General features: G+C 38.5%; 1 protein-coding gene across 1 annotated transcript in view; it reads left to right on the plus strand.

The window, feature by feature from the left end:
• Nucleotides 1-14,533, plus strand: part of SCAF8 (SR-related CTD associated factor 8) — a 96,093-nt gene extending 81,560 nt beyond the window's left edge. The window contains exon 21 of the mRNA XM_062572405.1: nucleotides 13,426-14,533. The gene's annotated coding sequence lies outside the window, so the exon portion shown is untranslated. The remainder of the gene's footprint in view (nucleotides 1-13,425) is intronic.
• The last annotated feature ends 10,664 nt before the right edge of the window (nucleotides 14,534-25,197 follow it).

Below are 25,197 nucleotides of genomic sequence, written 5' to 3' on the forward strand. Positions count from 1 at the left end.
CTCTTTTAGGGGTGAAAGAACTTGAAGGCCTAGTTCCGTGCTTTCATGAAGGTTATCCTTTATCCTCTCTCATATTTGGATTTCTGATGCTGTTGGTCAGAGCTAATATTCCTGACCATGGTCCCTTTGCCTGCTTCATGCTACAAGATCACAAACCTTGCTAGTAGGGCTGGCTTCTCCCCTCCCCTTCACCCCTGGTTGTTTGGGAAAGGCAGCTCGTCAGCCTGCTTTCTGATTTACTGCCCGCAGCAGCCTGCTGGGCTCCCCTTCGCGGGAGGCTCCGTTCCTCGGTCTCCTGGCGCGTCACCCTTGCTCTTCCACTTACGATTTGCTTTCCGTGGGCTACTGTCTTAATGACAAGCCTGGTCCCTGCCTGGCATTATTACAGCCTCAGTCCTTCCTGTTCCTTTTAAAGTCTGTTCAGCTCATTCACAAGTGTTAGTACCTAATTACTCTATATCAGTCCCTATGAACCAGTGAAAAAGGCTTTTGTCAGCAAAGATGAGACAAATAAAGCTGGATATGAGTATATAAAACAATTAAAACAGCGTACAGCAGTGACTGAATGTGTGCTCTCTGCTGTTTCCACCCAATTGAATTAGTTTGCTAACCTGATTTGGGAGATCCATCTCTTCTGCTGTAGGCTCAGTCCTTCCTGGCAATTATTTCAAGATAAATTACGGTAGCGCACGTTGTTCTGTTTAGTCTCTTTAACTAAAAGTGTGTTTTGTTTCTGTGGCTGAGCATTGAAATATATGGCTAGAAGGGGTCTCAAGCAGTTACGTAGGCTGCTCATCTGCTTCCAGGTAGGATCAAAAATAGCCATGCTAATGTTAACAGATGTTTGTCTAAACTGCCCTCATAACTTCCTGTGATGGTATTACAAACAATTCCTACAGATAACCAGTTGCAGGGCTGACAATCCTGATGTTAAAAAGCTTTTCCTAATGTTTGAGTTAAATCTCCATAACTGCATATTAAGTGAGTTACTTGTCATGTTTGTGATGGACATTGAGAACAATTAGTCACCATCCTCTCTTCATAACAACTTCTTACATATTTTAAGTGTGTTATGTCTTCTCTTAGTCTTCTCTTTTTCTAGACTAAACAATCTAATTCTTTCAACCTTCCCTCCTTCTACATCTGTTATCATTTTTTGTAGCTTTCATCTGGATTCCCTCTAACTGTCTACTTCCTCTGAAAGTTTGGTAGACAGAAAAGGACATAGTAATATAGTCAGGGCCTTGCCAGTGCTGACTGGGGAAGAATAATTACTTGATTAGCATATAGTATTATCATGAAGATAAATCAGACTGCCTTTTTCTGCAACTACATATCATCCTGATTTATAATTTGTTTATAGACCACTAGAAGTCCCCTGCAGATCCTTTTTGCACTACTGTTGCCTAGGAAGTCTCCCTTTATGTTTGTGCACTTGAATTATCTTTTGATGGTAATTTTCACTTGTCTTTATAGACTTAATGCTGATTTCAAAACTTTCATCCAAATTACTGTCATCATAGTGAATTCTAATCTGATCTTGTAAACTGCTTGCAACCTCACTTGGTCTTATAGCAGATTTTATAAATCTCTTTCTTTACTGAAGTATCAGATCCTCAGATATATTAGGTAGCAGAATTACATCTAACTTTTTTTGAGAACCCAGATGAAAGGGAATGCTTGAATATCATTTTTTTTTTTTTTTTTTGGTTGAATTCACCTCTCTGGTGAGTACTGGTTATGTTGCACAATGTAGTTAAATTTTCCTGTACTTTTCAGCTATGTCAGTGTGCGTAGACTCAAACTCACTGACATTTCAGCCACAATAAACAATGGTAAGATTGCAGATTTGCATCCTTATTGATGCTTCTTAAATTACTGCTTTGGGATTTGGGATTTTAAGGTAATTAAATAGCTCTTGCTATACTATACTGCTTGCCCTGCTCTTCACTGGGTTAATTTGCTATCGTGCCTTTAACTTGGCCCCTCTTAGAGTGAAGGCTTCATAGACTAGTTCCTGGAGTTTGCTACAGTCTGCATTTTTTAAATTCACTAGATTTTTTCTACTACTCTTATCATTTCCTTTCCTTTGAATCATGAAATCTTGCATTTTTAAATCACTTCCATTCAACTTTCTTTTCATCGCTAAATTCTCAACAAATTCTTCCTTGAAGTTAAAGTCAAAACTTAACTACTTATGTATATACCATCTACTTAGGTCTTTTGACACTTTATTGTCTCCCAGATTACTTCCCCAGAAAAATACGTATCTTTTTCTTCGTAGAAGACATGTCTAATACCAAACTTTACTGCTTTGCTGATTCTGGAAGCCTTTAGAATTTTTACCTGCTTTCATGGCAGAAATGCTCTATCCAGGAGACCATCAGGACTTTGTCTTTGAGGTTGTTACCAGTGCTGCTCCTTGAAGTAGCCAGTAGGATTTTTTAATGAACTAGTGATCTACTCCCTTCTGCAAAACAATTTCAACTTAAAAACACAGACGGCTCTGATCCCTGATGCCTGACATTACCTTAAAGCTTGATCTGCATCTTTTTAAAACGACTTTGAAAGAGGTTTCTTTAAGGTATTACAGTGAGTGATGTGCCTCACAGGATAATGGCAACCACAAAGAGATTAGATATAACCAGCTAAGACCTTGCTCGTGTGACAGATAGTCAACACACAGTGTAACATCGTCTTCTCAGACCTGAGAACAAAACAAAGCTAAGTCTGACTGGTACTTCTAAAACATACATGGTATGAGAAGAGATGAACAAGATGTATTGTTCCTTTATTGAACAGTTGGATGTGACTATTGGGCTTAGATTAAAAAACAATGTTATGATTGATCTGGCCTGTATTACGAGCCAAATTGCAGCCCTACATCCATAGCCTTTTCTTGCCTCAGGAGAGGATATATGTGGTTCTGCTACTTTGAGCATATTTCTGGTTTCATTTTTTTAAAATGGTCTGTAATGGTTATTTCAGACTTGTGTAAATTGAGGTCAAACAGCTACATTTCAGTTAAACCAGAACTGTCTTTTTAGCCTTTTTTTACCCTGCTATCAGTGCTGTTTCAGTAGCTCTGTGGGAAACAACATCATTTTTCTCTCTTCTGAGACTCCAAATATTAGAATTATTTTAGGGGAGTGGTTTTGGATTCAGTTTGTAGTCAGACTGATAGGTTTTATATCATATATATTATATAATCCCTGTAATTTAAGAGTCCACAAGGAAAACAAAACATTTTTTATATTCTGAGGCATTTCCAGGGGATGAATAACTATGATTAACTGAATAAGCCATTAGCTACCACTATTACTCCACTCAAATGCAGCTGAAATAGCATTTCTTCAGTGGTAAAAATATTTGGCAGCACTGCAGTTGCAAAAAAGAGTTTACAAATGACATTTTTGGAAAATCCTCTACATTCTTAGGAGACACCAAAGAAATTGTATTTAAAGGCACCAAGCTGAATTTTCCTAGACTAAAGCTGTTCAAGGTTTTTGTTTTCTAAATACCTAGATTTAGGCATTTTAATAAATATATAATTTATGTAAATACTACATCTTGCTAATCTTATGTCCATATATGTGTGTGTGTATATATGTGTGTGTGTTTGTGTATGTGTGTGTGTAAATATATATAGAGAGAGAGAAAAAAAATCCAATAATTAAAGTAGCTATGGTGATAAGTTTTACTTTGGATTTATTAAACCATCTCACTCTGTTATCACTGTTATATTATATGAATTCAGGTCAGATCTCTGCAGTAAATATATTTTTCCAGCTGTTTATATCACTGCTGAGGTATGTGCTACAATAAAAGAATAAGATACATTCTGGTTAATTTTGTAATAGCAAAATTGTTAATGAAATACTGCTAGCAAAATTATTTAATTAGTGGTATGACCCAAAGAGCACAACCTGACAGTCATACAAGTTAATCACCTTTTTTTATTTCTGATTGTTTTTTAAAAAATGCTATTTTGGAGTTGGAGTAGACTGTTCTTTTTAATGCATCTTTAACATCTTCTGCTTCAAACTTATGAACTTTTTATGTTTTATTTACTAGACTCTCTGCTTATAGTAAAGGCATTTGCCTTTGTGCTGACTTTTTTTTCCAATGTAGAAACAAAAAGTATTTCTTCAGGATAAAAAAAAAAAGTCTTCAGATTATTTGTAAATCAAATATTTTTGATAGCTTAATCTGATTAGAAACTCTGAAATTTCTTGATTTTCCTCTGGCTCACACAACTTATTAATGTATCTTTATTCTTTGCATAATGTAAAATCTCTTCAGAAGTTCTGGTAGTAGTTACAGTTAAAAAAGATCAAAGTGATTCCCTAGAATATTTTTGTTTTAAACACTTTGAAGAACAGGAATGATGTGAATTTGACGATGTTGATCTCTGGAGATTCTTGGCTTCGGTAGGCAGACCGCGTTCCTGCACTGATGAGAGACGATGCATAACTTTCTTTGGATGGGGCGGTCTTTGTTGGAGCTATGGAACAAAGATGCTACCTATAGCTATAGTCTTTTTTAAAAAGATGATAATCTTTGCACAATTAAAAGTTAAATTTGACTTTTGTTTTCGCTATTCCTAAAAAAATGTGTCTAGTGGCAACAGTGTGTTTTGAAAAGTGAAAGACTTCTAAGAGCCTAGTACTTAATGCCTGACAACTTTGAAAATTCACAAGGTTTCTGAAGAGGGCATGTGCAAAAAGCATCATTTTCAAAGCAATGATATCAAACAAATACCAGTAAACTGCCATTATTAAAAACTGGATCCAAATCTTTGTTAGACTGATGGAGAAAATAGTGATAATGGAGATTTTTCATTGTTGACATTGAGTGGCTTGATCTTTACTTTAGAAAAGTTGATTCAGTAGCTGGCAAAATAAATTCTCTTGTCTTCTCCACTTAAATTTCTTCTGCTCCTATAGTAATATGTAGATGACTGATTTCTTTAGTATTTCTCTAGTTATCTTCATTAGTAATACAGAACTATTTTAGTTACTGTTTGTTGACATTAAAGATTCTTCTTCTTCTAAATACTTAGATTTGGGCCTTTTAAAATGCCTGAAATCTGACATGAATAAATGTTGAAAGCAATTATATTGAATCGTTGGTCCAGTCAAACCTCCAGTGTAGATTTAATAGTAAGTCAGTCAGAGACTATGGCAGGGATAATAGAGGATGTAGTCTTCAACAGATGCAAAAACTGTGTAAATCCTAGGACTCTGTCATTCAAGAATGATTATCAGAGGCAGTTCTAAATATTGTGGTGTTTTATTAGCGTAAGTGAAAAGGATGTATGGTAACACCAATATAGAGTCAATCAAATTTTTTTCTAGAATTTGCAGAGAAAGACAGCTGATCAGTAAATGGGGTTAATAATCTGAAGAAAATAATCTGAAGAAAGATTATCCACTGCTTATTTTCCAAGGCTGGTCAGCTTTACCATCAATACAGACATTTAAAGACTAAGCAGACTATGGGATTAAGAGACAATCTGTTTACATGCTTTATAAGTTTAAATTAAAGGTGCCAAAATATTTTTAGTGTCAAGCTCTGTAAGATAGAATCATCACTGAAATTATTGGCTCTCTGATCAATAACAGCTACGGTCACAGACAAATCAAAAATAATGATAGATTGCAACTTGTTAATATTGTAAAATAAAGTTATTTTAGGCATTAAATAAGATTATTCTTATAAATAATTAAATTTAAATGTAGACTGATACCAGTCAGGCAATTTTCAAGATCTTTAAGAGAATCTGTAGGTTGAAAAGTTCAACTTTCAGGGCTATTCATACATTTTTAATTTGCTGGGGAGGCAATTCCTGCACTAAAACTCTTGGAAGTGGTATTTCCACTGCAGAATGGGAACAGTGAAGGGAGTGTGGGAAGGAAGCTGATGATCTCCCCTAAGGGGCTAAAGCAAGAGAGCAGACAAAGCGTTAGATAACAGAGGGACATGTGAGCAAAGCAAATACATTCACTCTAAAGATTGGTATAAGCCTAGCAGGTAACTGCAGATAGGTATGGTTCTTCCAAAGGAAACACTGTTAAAACGTGGGAAATACTGAAGGACTGGAAAGAAATATAACAGTATAAATGGAAAGTCAGGCACTGAAAGAGGTATACATAATTTCTGCAATTACCTGTTGGAGACAGTAAAACGGGGAAAAAAAGCAAATTGTGTTTGTTAGTTGAAGATGTCTGTGAACCATCAGTGTAATGCTGTGAAAAAGGTAGATGCTGTCTCAGAACAAAGCCTTTGCAGTGGAGATATTGGAGTAGCAGTGCTTTTATAGAAGGCCTTTGTAGGATATGGGATGAAAGTCTCATCAGCCACATTCAAGAAAGGTTAAATAAAGCTGGAAAAGACACAGAGGTGAGCTTTGGGGAAAGAAAAGGAAGTCTAACAGTCAAGAGGGGACTAACAGATGTTGACTTATTTAACCTAGTAAAATGAAGCCTGGGAAAGAAACTATGAATTTGTTCTCTCCAGATGCCTTAAAGTGATAAACACCAGAAAAACAGAAAAGATGTTTATTGTAGACACAAACTTGAAAGATATAGATTGATCGTGAATAAGCTGCAACTTAGAAAAAAAGGCTTCTAGCTGTCAGAGCAGCAAATTTCTGGAACAGTAGTTAAAAAGGAGTTACAGGAGAAAAAAATTTAGGATAGAGCTTGATTAGTTTATGAAAAGCAATAGCAGGATTCTGGAGTCTATGACCTTCTGTCTTGAGTTCCTATGCTTTGTGTTCCTTCTATCCCATATAGCTAAGGGCTCCAGACAATTTGTATGTTCCTGAGGCTGTCCTTGAGAACCAGAAGTTCTTAAACATTCAGTGAGATGAAGCACAATAGTAAAAAAAACAAAAAGTATCCTTGGCTGTAAGAAAAGAGAAAAATCTAGGTCTATTAGTCTGTCTCAGGATCTCAAGTCCTCAGTGTGACGCATCCCTGACAAAGGCACAGAGAGGTATGAGAACCTCAGGCCCATTTCAGGGTAGTGCTGATGCTTTTGGTTTAAACTTGCTTTTTTGATGTTGTTGGAAACTCAGCAGAAGAGTTCACAGAGTTACTGCTTTGAGACAGTATAGGACACTGCTCAATGCTGCCAACAAACTATTTGTTATTTGCTTCCAGCTAATATTCAGTGACTGCACAATGAGTTTTATCCACTTTGTCCATTATGACCATTTACAGGGGTGCGCAAACTCTACAGCTGGGAAAGTGGCCAAGCAGCAGTGGTGGTGGTGCCTTTCAGGCAGAGAGGTGTTGACTCCACCACCGCCCACCTCCGCTGGTGCTTTACCTTGGAGAAAAGCTGGAGCGAAGACCCTTCCGTACAAGTTACCAGATTCACCTGGACCTAGGAAGCCAACAGCTTCCTAAATGAGTCTCAGCTGACTATAGGCTGCTCTGGTTCCCTTGAAGACAGAGACATAGAGGTTAGTTTAAACCCTTCAGCAGAACTGAAGCAGGGTAGGAGCAGTACTGTGGCCAGGTCCTACCTTCATGTGAGGCAGGGGATCACACAGCCAAGATGTACCAGCTCCTCACACTGACTCTCAGCTTCTCCTGGCTGTATGAGCACATGCTCGCTGTACCAGAGCAATGCAAAGTTTGCTCAACCTGTTGTGTATGTACATAGGACTTTGCCTTGAGACAGGCCAGAAGCACTCACGCAATCCATCCAGCTAAGGAGAGATTAAGGCTAGTCGTTATTAACACCTTTCAAGTGTTTTTTGTAGTTCCCAGCTCATACACTGACCTTACTAGAGTACCCAAATGAGTCCTGTTAAGCATGAACATAGGAAGTGTGGTAGCAAGTATGTCAGGATTTGGCTCGTGATCAAGAGCTCAGTCATATAATTGTGTAGACATACTCCAAAACTAACATAAATCTTTGTCTTCCTCATGGCAATATAGAGCATGATAGCTACTTTAGCCTACAAATCTGGCAGACATCAAATTTGTAGGTTCCTTGTCTTGCAAACATCAAATGTTCGAAAATCATGTCTTCAAAAATCGTGAGACTAACTTTAGAATTTTAGGAAATCTTAAAAATAATACTCTGGAAATCCCTTTTATTTTGCCTTCTGTTTTTCTAAGCCTCTTCTGAGTCTATCAGGATACAAAGTCATGTTTTGTGCTGCTTCTTTGCATCTGCAAGCATATAGCAATAAATTAAAAAATGAAAATTCAGATTGTTGCATAAACCATTCTCTTCAGAAGGTGAGGCTTTACAGAAGAAAAACATCATCATGAAGCTCATGAGAAATTCTCCAGAATTGACAACACTGTATTTGATAAATGATTGAGTTTGGCTAGAGTTTGCACAGCTGCAATAAGGATATTGCTTGGATCACAGATCTCTTACTCAAGCAGGCTATGTAAGAAGTGAAAAAAGCCAGGCACAGATCACCTGAAAGGAGAGGAAGAAGGTGAAGAGGTCAGGGAAAAGATGGCTGTAGTCATTGGCTTACGCAGTGCAGTACATACATTCTCAGTCATACAGCAGGCAAACTGCTGCAAGTTCCCCCATCTAGGGCAGAACTCATCTAATCCCTGCCAAAGGTTACTGGGTCCCAGGCTGTATTTTTTAAGGACTGGCAATTAGATTATCCTCTTACTTCATACTCTAAGCATATCCAAACTGCAGAATGTAATGCATCATTGGACTGCTTGTTTCTAACTGATGTCACATATACCACCACATTCAGTGCAGAAAAGCTTTTTAAATTAAGTAGATTTTTAAATGTGTTATATAGCATTCTTTCTAATAATTTTAATTTGTTTTGAAGAATGGCACATATACTATTTTTCTTTAGTCTAGATTTTACTTGTGTGTTAAACTGTTTCATGAGATTGTCAAACTGGCAGGTTCCTTTGGTTTTAAAAAATATTTCTAAATCCTTAACAAATTGGAGATTTCATTATCCATTGTAATAAATATAACTAGAATTTATGACATTGTAGCTTCCCTTCATGGTTTCAGCACTCTTAGATACATTACAATACTTTTGCTTAATGTTTGCCTGTTAGTTTGTTTTAAAACATCAATTGTGAGAATTTTTATGTAGTACAAGTATAGAATTATTACAGTAATACAGATATTGAACATCTCTACTCACTTTTCCCAAAAAACATTAAATTGACCTATATGAAATTTAATCATAATTTTTAATTTTTCTGCTACCAGTTTAGTATAACATCAGAGTGTGTAACATTAAAATATGCAGCATGGCGTAAGATTCCAAATATTACCTTAATGGACTCCACTCTAATGTCAGGGGAAGAGGCTTCATAATTTAACACGTGTGTGTAAAATCATCAGCACTTCTGATGGCATGTATCGAACTTGGCCTCACGTGTCCCAGAATTTGGCTATGCTCAGGCAGACATTCCCTTGGGCCTGAGAGACACTTCCTGCTTTGATGACAAGACCCAGCCAGTGTTTACAAACAAACGGATCTTCTCTTCTTCCCTTTTTCCCAGAGTAGTATCATCAAATGCATGTTTCTGGGTTGGGAAATTTATTCAGATGACCTCAATGTGCAGCTGGTAATGGTTGTGGAGGAACAAAGAAGTATCCTAACCATGTATGAGAGCTCAGGGCTCTTCAAAGTACCTGCAGTTGCATTCCACTATTACAGGCAAGGTCTGCATATCCAAATCAAGACTGCGTATCGTGCCAGCAGGTGAATTGGAGCAGTCTCTCTGCCAGGAGATGATTGTGTTGTGATACCAGTGCATAAAAATTTGGATTTAATTCCTAGCAATTCATCTTTCTATGACTGCGAAGGAAACGGACTGGGCAACTTTAATTTCTAGACCACAAGGGGTATTATGGAGATCTCTTAGGAGAGAAGTCACCATACATCTTTCCTTGTCAATAGAATATCAAGACTTCTGCTCCTGAACAAGTTGCTACCTGGGTTCTCTCCCAGTTGTATTTCTGACTGAGAGGTTTGTCTTTCCTTCATATCCACAGCTGCCAAAAGCCTTGATCCAAGGAAAGGAAGGAAGTCCTGGTCCTGACTGACAAAATGACAAAGGTAGTTTCAGTATCAGGATGTCTGTGATTCTCAGTCTCTTAAATCCTTATAATTTAAAATCCCTAGAGCTATTCAGTGAAAAGTGAAGACGTCTGCTTTATCTCAGCCTCAGAACTTTTCACTTCCTGTAATGAGAAGAGGCTTTTGTGAGAATCCTTCTTTACCTCTGCAGTCAGGCAATGTGTTACACATCACAAAAAAATCTGCTGAGGCTAATTAGCCTATCTTTCTTTCTCATATTTCCTTCTTTTCCACTGACGAAAGTAGAAAGCATTTGTATGTCCTCTTTATGTGATTGCATCTCAGTAATCTTACGTTTTTCAAAGGAGAGTCAGTTTTCTTCTTCTTTTCACTGGAAATCTAATGGGACACATCCCTAAATATCAAATCAAATGAGAGTTCTGGTTAACTATAGGTTGGTTATGTTCACTAGTTCCGTATTTCAACTTCTGCTGGCCTCCAATTCTTCCAGTCCAGAACTAAAAATGCAATGTTGCACATTACCGTCCAGGAATCAAGTGTTCTGTTCCGCTTCAGGAAGCAAGTTATTTCACTTTTGTGAGTAGCTCAAATAGTATAAACAGAATCCTATGAAGGCTCAAAAGTAGGAAAAGACCTGCCAAATAACCCAAATTATGTTAGAAAAGTGATTTGTGCCTCCTGTAGTTGTGGAACTGGCTTGTAACTCCATAAAGATTAAGGTAAACTGTAATCCTTTCTTTGAAAGCATCAGTATGACGAGTTCTGTTAATTTTAGTAGTCCGACTTCAGTACATTTCTGAGGGAACCTGACAATCAAGAACCAGCCACTGAGGCAAGATAAACAATAAACAGTAATTATAAGAATACTCTAAGGTTTTGTAGCTTGGAGTTTTGCGAGAGTATGAAACTGGATTATTTTAAGATAAAAGTATTGTAATGATATGTCTTTGTTGTGTTCTAAGTGGTGGTTTCCATAGAACAAAATTCAGTTTTAGGAAGCTGTGGAAGACTCCATTAAGCTTAAATTCAACAGTATTCCAGTAGTGTGAATGCTTCATAAAAGCAGTTATATAGATGTAAAATCATTTTTAGCAAGATTATGTATTCTTGCCTGAAATTTCTTCTCCATGATACTTTCATTTTCAAACTATTTTACAAGATGCTTACTGATATTTCCTTCTTTATTTAAATAAGACTCTATGGCAAAATACTTCATATGAGCTAGGGAAACTGAGCTAGATTATTATTATTATATTATTATTATTGAGTGTATGGCTGATTTGGAAACCATATGCAGAGAGTAGTCCTCAATGATATAGCATTAAGTACAGTTCTGCAAGTATGTTTCTTTGTTCTGATATTATTCGGTATTGTCAGTGACAGTTTGGATGAAAGGTTAGAAAATACACTTAATAAGCTCGTAACATAGACTAGAGAAAGTGTTTTAGAAGCAAGTTTTAGAACTGGAAATGATCTTGATAAAGTAGAGGAATGGCAGAGAAAATACCAACTTTTGAGCAGTTAAATTAGGACAAATACAAAACCATACATACAGTTAGAAGTAAACAGCTTCACAAGAATACAAATGGGAAACAGCTGGCCAAGCAGCACTTCTGCAGAAAAGATCTGGTGCCATAATGATCCCAAGCTGAACATACATCAATGATCTCATGGTACTGCAAATAAGGCCAGCACTACTCTGAGCTGTATGAATGGGAGTAGCAAAGCATAAAATGTAATTATTTTGCTCTTCTCAGCACTGATAAGGCCTCAGTTGAAGAGCTTTACCCACTTGCGGGAACTGCAGCTAAAGATGCTAGAGAGCATTTAGAGAGAGGCCAGTAAGACTAGTCAAAGATCCAAAACACATGGGCCTTCAGGGAAAGATTAAAGGGTTGTTTAGTCTAGAAGCAAAGAAGCAGAAGGAAGACCTGATAGCAGTATTTAGATAGCAATAGATATCTCTAAAGACAATTGGACTGGCATGTATGCTGTAGGTATGGAAAAGGAGTAATAGGCTTACATCACAGCAAGGATGATTTAGTTTAAGCATCAGGAAAGAAATTTAAGCAGCAAGGAAAAGTAGAGCTCTGGAGTAGGTTGCTTAGGGAGTTCATGTAACCTTCAGCCTAGCAGATGTTCAAAGTGGTCAGACAAACATCAGCAGGCATGGCATAGGTATCCTGTCTTCAGATCAGGGATAGATGAAGTGATCTCTCAAGTTACCTGCTAGCACTGTTCCTTTAATGATTTCTGTGGATGTGGAAATGATAAGGATAATAATTATAGAAACAAGAAGTACTTTGGGTATCTCCGTGAAATTAGAGAATGTGTAACAAAAAAAACTAGTATGAGTTCTGCAATTTATTGCATGACTTCCATATTTACATTAGATTATAAGCAGCTATGCTTTTTGTAATTTTGCCTATGTCAGTAATAACTGAAAATTACTACTAGCTGATGATTTGGGGGAAATAAATAGGTAAACATAATCAGATGCCTATGGCAGGATACAAAACAAAGCTGTTTGCTTTGTACTGATTCTGTAGCAGATACATACTGCAGGCACTTGGTCTTGCCTTTTCTCGGTGATGCAGAAAGGTTGGTTTCTTGAGAACCAAAGTGCCTGGACTTTGCAGAGGAGTATCTGGATAAAATGTAATTGACAGGAAATCAGAGTACATAACCCAGTGGTCTTTTCTCACCATCCGTTCTGTGAAACCCATTGAATTAAGTCATTTGTGAAGGGATAGTAAGTAATGACTAGATGTTACCAATATAAAATGCCCGTGACTAGTATGTATTGCACAGAATCATACACCAAACTTAAGTAAGCAGACTATTTCCTGGTCTGTTGGATTCTTACTCATTCACCTTATTAAAGTTCTCAATTATTTAGGATGTGTCTTGTGTACAGCATGTGTGAGAGACAAAACAGCACTTTTAGCCAGAAAATCTGCTGTAAAAAAATCTTCTTTATAGACATAACGTTTTAAGGAAGATTTAAAAACAAAATTTTATTATATTTATTTGTATGTATATGTATTTTATTAATTTCAGATTTTAAAATTAAGCTACTGGAGAATGTAACGACATGCTAACAATATTTTAAAAATAATATTGATTAATCCCAGATAATATGTTAGGAACCATGCAGTATTAAAACACTTCTCTCCTTCATAAGCATCCCGTAACTAACAGCGAGTTTGTAAACCTCATCAGAGGTTTACCTTCTCAGAAATCTGTTATGTATAAAACAGTTGCTATTGCCTGGTCTCAGCTCTCATTTACAGGACTTTTTAAAAATTGGAATTATACTCCAGTAACCAGTGATGACTAGTTATTGTTCCTTTTGTCAACAGGCAAGATGAAGGAAGTTCTGGCAGCTTACCATGTCCCGGGCTCTGCAGAGTTAAGTGAGAAGTGCTCCAATGCGCTAGTGTGCATCACCTCGCGGCTTGGGGCTGACGTGCTAGAAGGATCCCAGCGCTGCAGACTGAGACGGCTCTGAGCACCTCAGTACCCCGTTTCTGCTAGAACCCAGGGATGGCAAATTTACGTACCAGTATTACCTGTCTGGAGCAGGTTTAATTTTATAAATTAAAACCATAAACTCTATGAGTTTCTAGACCATATTTGTGCTGTTGAGGATGATCTGCTCAGATGAACAGTTTTGCGTCCATCGGAGAGACAGGTTCTTCTGCTGGACCAGAAGATGACAGTGGACTGTATATTGTAACTAACATCATTTGTAGCATCTCCTAGTGCAAATAATTGAAAAACAGATTGCAAGAAAATCCTTTAGGGAATAAGATGTTTTGTTTTGATCTACCGATTTTAAAAAATGTTTTGTTTTTTAAAGATAACCACTTTTACATAACACTACATGTGCAGTCTGTGTGCAGCTCTTCACTGTGGCTATATTCTAGAGATGATGAATTCCTTATGAGACACCTGAACCTTTTTAGATTTGTGATGAACCCTTAAATTATCAAAGTATCATGAAAAATAGAAAGAAAAGTTCCAGGGCTTTTATTTGACTAGATGTCTCCAATTACTTCTTGTTAGTGTCCTAAAAAGTGGAGGACAGAACAGGAAGTAGTAATGAAATATAAAACGGTATTTGTATTTCCTTTCTGGCATATGCACCTATCAGAATGTGTATTTGATCTAATAACCAAGGGAAGAGCCCTCACATGAAAAATCTTCATTTGGGGGCAATATCTGCTAATTTTGTCTCCTGAATATCTATAGAAAAGAAGGAATATGTATATGCCTGTCTGTATGTGAAAAGGACATACTTGCCATTCCTTTATTTATTTTTGCTCTTTCAAAAATTAAAGTGCCAGTTATTTGGAATGCTGTAGTCTGTGGTCTCTTTAAATTTGGTTAGTGAGATCCTTTCAGCAAGATCATTCCCAGTATGGTGTAACTGCATGGTGACCACAGCTTTGGGCCTGTATAATAAAGATCTGATTTCAAAATTTTGTTTCTGATCATTTTCTCTACTTTTATGTCATATCTCCAAGTGTTTGATTGGAATCGTGCGTATATCTGAATACTGCTTGGAAGAAGATATGAAAGAAAAACGTTAGAGAGGAAAGTATTTGTGCAGTTGGACTATGGTTCTCCTTTGTAGCATTATTTACACCGGGTTAAAGGTCAGAGGGATATAAAATGTTAGTAAATCAAGAGTGATCCTTACATCCAGTTTGCACACAAGGCCCCCAGGCAAGAGAGGATTAGGCACTTCACATCTCAAATTTATGTTCTCACCAAAGTATTTGACATCTGGTCTCCATTAATTAGTAAACTTGGAAAAGTAGGGGAAGAAAAAACTCCAGAAAAGCTGAATCTAAACTGGCTTTGATTTGCTGTGTGTGTGATATATTGCACTGAGCATATGTGAATCAGAATTTAAAAGCTAGTTAGATTATTTTTCCTGGTTCTTATTTTCTTCTTTTAATAAGAAAATTTTGAACTATAAAAATATTTTTCATGTAACATTTAAGCTATATGTTTGTTAAGTTTTGTATGAGCAAAGGCTGTGTATATATCCAGGGATCTGGCCTACTGAAGCTACTGTTGGCTTATTGCAAATACCAGAGTTATTAGGTTATTATGTTATTAGATCAGCCCTGACCTTTGAAAGCTCTTAGTCTGGCGTCCCTCTTATCCTGCATCTTATGTAGTGGAATAAGGCTGGAAGCATGCTTAGCACCCCAGGAGAGCTCCCTCCATAGCGATGCATTTGCATGTGAGCAGGCTCAGGCAACAGTGGCTCTCTGGGGTTTCCTGAGAAATTAAAACTAGTCCAGGGCTGGGCTCCTGCTCAGATGGAGCAGCCCTGTCTTCCTCGTCTGCCCCTGGTCACACCTTCCTCCTCCTCCCTTGCAGAGCACTAACAGCTGTACTCCTGCAAGGCTTTTTGAACTGATCGAAAACTACTCTGTATAAAAGTTTAGCTCTTGTTCTGCCATCACGAAGAGGGTGGGAACACCTTTTTATCAGCAGTTTAGTCGTAGATTGGCTAACACTGATGGAGGAACCAGGCCTTCGGGTCCCTCTAATGTTCAACTAACTAATCCTAAAACTTTAACTTCCTCTTCTAGCATGTTTTTTGATGGCTAAAAACTATTCCTTCATTTAGTGAAGCTACAGAGAATAAAGACAATTAATTAAATCCACAGAAATTTAACAAAAAAATTAAAATTACCTGTGCCAGTGGCATTATTTTAAGCACAAGAAAAATACATTGCTGTGAAAGGAATATGTTCTTGCAATTCATTTTGTTCTGTAGACCAAAACATTTTCAAAAGAACAGGAGTGAAAGCTGTATCCTGCAGCATTACCAGTGCAGTGACTCTCTTGTGCTAACTAATCTTTAGCTATTAATGGGGCATAAAGATGCGCAGCATGTGGACAGCTGAACTCACCAGAATTATAGAGGACCTGGCTGGACCATGGCACCACTTGAATTTGAATGAGAAAACCAACCGCCTCAAAAGAAGAGTATGTTTAGAAAAGTTGAGAAATGGCTTTTTGTCCTTGCCGAAACAGGAGGTGCTAAAGCCTGGCTATTCGATCAGGAGAACTTTCTGAAGAGATGTATAACTATTGCCCATCTGTTAAAGGAATGATTAAAAGCCAACACAAAACAACACAGGAAAACCCTATGGCACTCCAGGAAAGTTCGAGGCTGGAGCTTTTTGTTCTTTGGCTGAATCCCCTTTTCAGAAGCTCCCACTTACTTCCCCTCAGCATCTGGACAAGCCCTTCTTTGTGAAGGGACATGAATATTGAAAGATCTCCAGTGCCTCCCTCTCTTCAGTCACTTTCAAAAGAAAGTTTCGAAAGTCATTCTTTTCTAGCAGCTTTAAATGTTTGATTCATGGTAATAGTGGTGTTAGCTGACTTTGATGAGTTGGAGCAGTTCAATATTTGCACAATTAGAGCAAATACTTTGTGTGGCTTAGAAAGCAAAACTGTTGGTTTCTCTGACTGAGTTTAGTATGTGAAAATGTAGTTCACATTCAAATAAGATGGTCTTAAGTCATTTCCTTAGCAGACAATAATCCATTCCAAGAATAAGAACATCTGTTAAGGGTCCAGACCTGAAATAAATAGTGGGTTTAGAGACAGCTCTTTTATCCAGTGTTGTTTGGGTATTAGGCTCTTGACTCTTCAGGTCACAGTTGGGGTTTTGGTGACAAAAATATAAGTGTGTTTCTGCTATGGCTGACCACACCAAACCTCACCGCTGAATACAGTTTTGTTCCCACTGCCAATATGTGCAGCTTTGACAGCACATACTTTTACAAATAAATTTGCTTTTAATTCACTCACAGCTACATTGACTTGCTTTTGACCTATGTATGTGTGCACATGCCACTGTTGATTCACATTATTCATACGAGAGAAACCCCAACAGTTGGCTATCAAATTTTTGTTTATTTATTATTTGTTACATCAAAAAGCCCAAGCTTCTGAGAAACAATGACCATGTTTTATAAGCAATTAGCTATGTTACATTTTAAATTTTCTATTGCAACCTTCATCTAGAAATCTCCAAATACTTTTCAGATATTAAATAAAAGAGCCTAACATGACTTTCCATGGAGCAAATGTTCTTATTCCAATGTCTAAGTAGGTAAACCAAGTCACTGGAGAGCTAAGTAACTTCGCTAATACTTCACAAGAAGTTGCTGCACTGCAATTGAATAAACAAAAATAATGATAACATTATAAGTAAAGCAACACCCTAAAAAGTCCTTTAAGCACTACCTTTCTCTATCACTGTTGTGTTTTCCTTTTGTGTGAAGAAGGCCAGTCTGTAAACAGTTTCACTTCACCTCAACTTCTCCCCAGCTCTATAGATTTCCCCTCTCTGCTTTCTTCCAAGACACAATTAGGTTGCGTTATTCCGAGAAATAAACTGGAAATAGCTGTGAATGGTCATTTTCACACTTTGTATTTGGTCAGTTCTCAGCCAGTTTCAAGGCTATCTTCTTTTCTGGCTTGGCTGGAACTTTTACTTTCTAACCATAGATGACGCTCTTGAGGTCACGTCTGTTTCTGAAGCAGTCACTGCTGATGAGTGAGCAAGCACCCTCCTGGGGCACGCTATGAAGGTGGAAAGTTCTGTGGTGGGGCACTGGGCTCTGCTCAAGGCCCTCCCTAGAAGATGGCCTGCAGCCACTCCAGCTGTCAGGCACAAGCTGCAGAGTTAAGGAAAGTCTCCCGCTCAGTGAGGAGTTTATTTCCAACTAAATAAAGAGGTGTTTTCTTACACCTCAGCAAGGAGCTGAGAGTTGAGCCCATGGACATCATTAACAGACCTCAGAAAGGCCTGCAGTGAAACCCCCTGGGAAAAACTCCATCCCCATGAAGAATGCCCCATGTGCATATTTAGTTAGGAGAGGAAAGGGAGCTGGAAACTGTCGCAAGAATATACTTAAGGAGCAAACTGGTGAAGTTAGAAAACTGCAAAGCCGCACTGAAAATGGAGAATGTGCTGTTTGCCTCAGTTCTCCTCACCAAGGCTCCTTATTGCCTGGGCAGAGCTTTACAAGACATTCTAGCTTTTTTGGCTTTATTATTATCATTAAAATAAGAAAAAACAAATCTGCTCAACTTTAAAAGGAAAAAAACAGTTGTTGCAACCTTCCAACTTACAGGGAACCTGACAGCCTCAATATTAACTTAAATAGCTGAATTAAATGTCCCTGAATTTAAAAGGATGAGGAAGCAGTTCTTGCTGACTGCCAGAGCAATGCTCTTTCTAGCCCTTTTCATTCAGTTAGCCACAGAGAGAGCGTGCCTGAGAGGTAGAACACACTAATTCAGTCCTGGCCCTGTAAGGCACATTTAATGTCCAATGATCTTCAGCAAGAGAAGGAAAGCTTTTCCTAGCTGTTTATTATTCCTGTGTACTGGACAGCCATGCTAATAATAGGAATTAATGAATGAAAATTGAACTGAAGCTAGATGTGTCAGTAATACAGTGATATTTTTAAACTAATAATAGTTACTATACTGAATTCCTAAGGAAAGCAATGGATTCACCATTGTGGAAATCTTCAACTCAAGCTTGAATAACCGTTCAAAGGGTGATAAAGTTCTACTGCAGGCAGAAGCTCTGTGCTCAATGCAGGGACTGCTTGATGATGTGTGCCCTTGGAGGATCAAAAAGACTTCAAGACCTCAGACTTGATGATCAGAATGACTTTGAGTTCTCCATTAACTTAATCCCAAAACATCTTTTACGGTTACCATCTTAGATTCATTCCAGGATTTGCTTACTATGTATGCACACACCGGTTTATGCCAGTCCCTGAGAGATACAGCAACTGCACACTCTAAACATCAGTGGATGTCAGAAAAATAGGAATTTTAATTGTATCTGTGACCATCAGCCAAACAATGATTCTTTTTTCTTAAAATCCAGGGCATGAAAGCTCAGACTGAACAACATAAAGGTCCTGACTCTCTTACCCCTGACTTTTACCTAGGCACAGAGCTTATGATTAAACGCAGTTAAACTGAAAAATTAAAAATTAAATATTTGAATCTGCATCACCTTGTTCCTTCAATAAAATCCTGAAAGCTAGCCAAAAACAGAGGAGGTATATTTTTGATAGCCTGCTTACTCATTTGCGTACAAAATGTTTTGTTTTAAAAAATTACCTAAAACAATATATGAGGTCCAGATCAGATTCTTACCACATAAGTGCTATGAGAAATTTCTATTAGTCTTGCTTTTGTTATGACATTGAACTATTCTGTGCAATATAGATTTGGACTGAGTCAGGATTCAGTTTCCTAACATCTTTATTTACAGTAGTTTTAATCAGGGGGTTTCTAATCAACAAGTTTCATGAGGCCCAGAGTAGGATCTGCTGAATTTTTGTTTTGGTAATACTGTACATTAGCAAAACAACTGCAAAGTAAAATTCAGATTTAAAAGTGAAGATATTTGCTGTGTGCCTCCAGGTAAACTAAAGCAGAGAGCTCAATGGGTTGCAGGAGAGAGGGTCCCTGTCTGCCCACCCCTGCCCACGCTCCCCACAGCGACTCTCCTAATGCTCTGTTAAGCAGCTGATCAGTCTACTCTGCAGTTTCCGGGGTGAAAGCTCTGCCCTGCACAAAACCTTGCTCGGTGACTAATGTGACGTGCTGAACACCTTGACTTTTCCTTAGGTTTGGTAGAAACTGAAACCCTTACAAACCTGCAGCAATAGTTTCTCTGAAGAATTCAAACTGTACGAAGATGGGACCTGCCATTTATTGTTGGTGAAAGATCTCCCTTGCACAGCAGGGGAAGCAGGAACGGGCTCTGGCATAAGTAAAACCAGCCCCACAGGGTTTAAACAGTTATCATCGTCTGTATCTGGAAGATATTCAAAGGAAGTAAAATGTCTTTGTCTTTTCTACCCTTTTAGAATAGGTATTCTGTACATCAGTCAGTGGTGGTGTTTTGTAGGGGCTTTCTCATTGCTTTCCTGTACATACTGTTTTTTTGCTTTCGTTTGTATTGATCTTTACCACAGTAACAGAATAAGAGAATGACTTACTGGTGGTTCATAACATAGCTCTGAAATCATCATTTCTTACCTCAATTGTATCTTAACCTCACATAACTGGTTATAAATGCTATTACAAGAAGGACAACATGAAATTTCTTAGCTGTTAAGGTAATCTCCAAAGACAAAGACGTTCATTTCTGTTCTAGCTCCATTTCTTAGGCAATTTTACAACAGACTCCTGCAGAGAATGTCAAAGCAACAATTCATCTTTAACAGTGGTCCATCCTATCCTATCCCATCTCCCATCCAGAACACTAGATTTCCCAGATTATCACAGTTTATAAAGTATAGTACAGTATACTTTTTATACTGTATATATAAAGTATACAGTATAAAGATGCGCTTTTTTTGGCCTGTTGTTGCTGTTCTTTTATGTGTTTGTTTTTAAGAAGTTCCAACCCAGGAGTGTGTGGAGTTAATTTCTCTCTCTTTATTCATACACATAAATTCAGGAGCATCAGGAAAACACTAAACATCATATATTTAATGCTAATCATGATGAATCATAGCTGTCTTGGAGAGTATCATATACTGTGGGAGAGGCAACCGGTAGGAGATTCTATATATAACAGATTTGTTTTGGAACAAGCTGCTCTGCAGTTCCTGCAACCTTGGTGTATGTAATCCCACTGTTACTCATTCCCATAATGATGTGGAGTATTGGCCTACACTGTTTTGTAGGACATATTTGTGCCAAGAATTATGGAATGAAATCATGAGCCTGTTGAAGTCATTGGCAAAACTTGCACAGACTTCTGTGGGACTAACGTTTGGTCAAGAATGGTGAATATGTATGGGTGCACGGCAGAGACACAGTCACAGTTCATCACCACATAAGGAAGTTCTTAACTATATCATAACAACATCCTGGCATTAGCTAAATTGCTATGAGCCAGTGCACACATAGGGATTTTAGAGAGAAAAGATCCTCCTGACCCATGAAGCCTAGCCTCCTGTTATCAGCGATATCTATGTCGCAGGAGTCTGTTCAGTGGCATTTCTGGTTCTTTTCCTGGTTAAGTCAATGGGAACTGGTTAGTCTCTAAATTTTCAAGCCTAGCAACAACTAAACCCAAAGAAACAAGTAACAGGCATAGAAACACAGAATTGCACAATACCTTTTCCTGAAATAACTGCATTTCTGTATTTTAGAATATATTTTACATTCAGACTACACAGAACTTTTACATTCCACAATACATTTACATTACATTTTAATTTTACATTCTGTTTTTCTAGTCTTTCAAAATCCCCAAAGGAGAATTCAGTTACCACCCTGAATAAGTTTCCAGTGGTTGCAGAGGGCACACTAGGCTTTGAGACATAACAAGGGCTCTCTTTAGCTACTTGTCCCTGAGATTACTGGTCTTTAAATCTAGAACAACAAAAAACAGTAGAAACAAATAAGGACCAGTTGAAAGATGGAGCCTCTTTAGCAGCTCTAGCACTTCATATGATGACTGCTGCTATTCAGGTTTGGAAAGGCGCTGTTCACAGGATCAAAGTAAAAGTAGTATGTTTACCTGGTTTGGTTCCCCATAGATCCTTCCTCCCAGCCTCGCATTTCTATTTGTATCCACGGAAGGTAAAACCATGCCCTGAGTCACAGTTACACAGCGAAGGTGAAGTCAATGACCACTTTTGTTTTGCTAAAACTGTAATGAGTGTTCCTGATCCTGGAAATTCTGGTCACTGTTTTGTGGCAAAGCTGTATGTGTACTTTCAGGGCCATTGGCCATAGCAGAGCCAGCCTGAGTGTGTGGCCACCTTTGATCTTGGGAGAGGTGTTCCTAGCAAAACAGTTGCCCTATTCCAGAGTAAAACAAGGCAGGAAAAGCTGAGCTTTGAGCTCCAGGAGCAAAGCAGTCAAACGCAGACAGCTATTGAACTGCAACCGCTGCAAAGAGTGGATCGTGCAGCTTTTGACTTCAGATAAATAGAGCCTTGTAATAAAGTTTAACTTCAGACGCATGTTTTTAGGATTATAAAGCTATACCAGAAATAAAATATAGATTCTTTTCCAATTCCTTTGCTATTATATGCACTTCCACATAATTGCAGTCTAAGTCTTTACATTTGTATTCTATAAAAGTCTATGTTGTTAGGACCCATTCAGTGTTTATTTCAGGACACATTTTTAAGTATCACACATGCTCCAAGTACGATTTTCTCTAATGGCAACTTTATGTTCTTATGGATGAGGACTGTCACTCAAATGAGGTTAAAAGCAATTCTTTGCCCTTCAGTGCAACCCGGGGGCATTGATCCCCCTGGCAGCCCCACGGGTGCAGACACATGTGACACATCCTAGTGGGCTTCCCAAGAGTTAAAGGGCTGAGGTAGAGCACAAAGACTGTGTTACTGCCATTGCAAGCTCCAGATGGGAGAGATCTTGGGCAGCATTCCTGGGTCTCCACATGAAGGCAAAGGTAGCCAATTACTGTAACTAGAAGAAATTATATATTCAATCTAGGTCTAGACAAGACAGAATAACTGATTGCATTCCTTGGGAGACTTGAAAGAAACACCTCTCAAAAGAGCTCTAACTCAAAAGAGCTCTCACTCAAAAGAGTCAGGTTGTCTGCCCAAATACATTTCTCTTTTGGCTGATGTAAATCTAGTGCATTTTTTCCTTTACCCTGTTAAATCTTTTTATTCTTTCAGAATCAAAGTGACTTAAGACTTGTTTGATATCCCTTTATTTTCTTGTAGCTCACTGCTGTGTTTGTGGCCTGAGCGACTTGTAGATGGATCATTCTCATAACTCCTGAGTTGCCTTCTGCACTCTTCTGCCCTGGGGGTTCCGCCATTGCCTGCTGATACCCACCAAATCCCAAATGCCAGTGAACAGGCAAACTGGCAACACTTCCAGCGTGCATGCAGAGTTGAGGAGAACCTCAGGAGCACCGAAAACTGTTGAAAGTTTTTTCTCTGTAGCTACCACGAGAGGGAAGCCTTAGCCAGCCAGCCTAGCCTGGCTGCTGCCATAGCCATGAAGAAAATCCGATTTAGTCTGGGGACTGCCAGTCAGCCCCAGTGCCAGAGCTTTGGGCACTCTTCCCTCAGCACTGCATTTATAAGGGGAAGTAATTGGGGCTTGTACATGCTTAAGCCATTTTCTTAAGTCATATCTGTTTATCCTTACAAAGCTATGGAAAATTCTGTGATTTTGTTTTATTTATTGAAAGTAATGGAAATATTTTTAAGAAGGCAGCTCTGAACTCAAAATAAGGAAATGAATCAGCTAGAAAGTTCTCTCCTGTCAAGTAAAGCCACTTAGAGACTCTGTATTCCTCTGCTGGGACAGTGTGAAGGAGGGGAGGGAAACGAACTTGTGTCTGAAAAATTATACCTGTCCTTAACAAAAATTCAACTTCAAACTGTTTCAAATAAAAATAAAGTGATTACAGGAAAAAAAAATCATGGAGGGGGTATCCTTCTAATCATTTTTGCATTTGGAAGGGTTCAAGTATATATAAGCAGTTTTATAGTTTTCATGATGTAGTTTGATCACCATTTCCCCCCATCTTTCAGGAAATCTTTCACACAGCAACAAAGAGATAATGTTTGAAGAAATACACAGAAAAACATCCTTTTGAATCTGGCCCTATATTTTATAGCTCGTTTGATCATTACTTCCATGAGAAATGACATATTCTCCTGCAATGACAATTATCAGTTTTATTGCACAGATTTTCTGCATTCCTCGGGCCTCAGCTCCAGTTCAGCCCATCTGCGGGCTGCCTAGACACACATGCCTCTGCGCACTGAAGCCGTAGCTGAGGATTAGAGGGTGACTGAGAGATCAGCTTTTATGCGCTGGAGTGTTGATGGCACTCACTACTTGAAGCAGCCTGGGCAGCCAGCCCCAGAGGAATGGCTCGGTGTGGAGGGCAAGCCACAAAAAAACTAGCCCATGGGTTTCTGTGGCTGTGCTTAAGAAGCGTCTGGGGTAGCCCAATTATCCAGTGTAAAGCTCTGTCTCCACTTCAGCAGTCAAATCTGATTCAGGAGTGATAGGCGTTGTTGGTCCAGGTAGAGCACCTCAGGTGATTTTTAGCAGGGCAGCATAGCCCAAGAGGAGCTTTGCACTCATACAGCTCCTATCATTCCCAGTACCATAAAGCAGCCTGCTCCAAATGGGCTCAGCACAGTACTGAGTAGATGTAGCTTGACATAAGATAGTGTTTTGACCATGGAACTTCACATGGCAAAAAGCAGAAATGTAGCTGGCTAGTAAAAGGCTGAAATGACTTTTGGAGCTAGCTGTAAGGAAGGACTGAGGCAGGATATGAACCAAAATACTTTACACATCAGCTCTCTGAGATACCACAAAATTATGCAGTGGTTATGGAGCTCAGGAAGGCTTACTGCACCTTCAAGAGTAAGCAAAGAAATTCCCAGAAGACACAGTGCAACGACTGTGAAAGTTTGTAGAGAGGTTTTTCTGACTCCTTACTATCTGTGTGAGCAATCAGAGTTGGGAAACTGGGAGAGCAGTCAGGGTACAGAGGTGTTTGCACTGGAATAGTGAAAAGGAGCTTGCCCAGAAGAGGAACCACGTCTCATCTTCACACCAGCTGAGGACCTTCAGGTTTGGAGAAGTCAGGGTGAATATTCAAACTGGGTAGGCTACAGTGTGAGCTGTAAAAGAAAATGCTGCAGTCAGGCAGAGACTAAGGAATGTAAGTCCCTGGCATACTGGCTAGCAACTGTCTGTGTTTTGGACAAGAAAAGATGGATTGAAATAACAGACCATCCCATTTCATTCTAGCAGGAGGTGAGAGAGGCACAGAGACGGACAAGGAGATCTACTGTAAGTCAGACAGAACAGAAAGGAATCCTGAGACCTTCTTCATCAAGTAAGGTCTTTTTGTCCCACAGAGGAAACCTCTACCTTTGTCATTAAACCAGAGAGACCCGAAAACATCAAGCTGCTCAGACAAAAGCAGCTAAGCTTCGGTTAAGCAACTAGCAGAAATGACCATTTGGAGCAGAAGTGGCAGCCAGGATAGTAATACTCAATCCTTTGGACAGATTTGTCTTTTC

The sequence above is a fragment of the Rhea pennata genome, chromosome 3 (assembly GCF_028389875.1).
Source record: "Rhea pennata isolate bPtePen1 chromosome 3, bPtePen1.pri, whole genome shotgun sequence".
Taxonomy (NCBI): domain Eukaryota; kingdom Metazoa; phylum Chordata; class Aves; order Rheiformes; family Rheidae; genus Rhea; species Rhea pennata.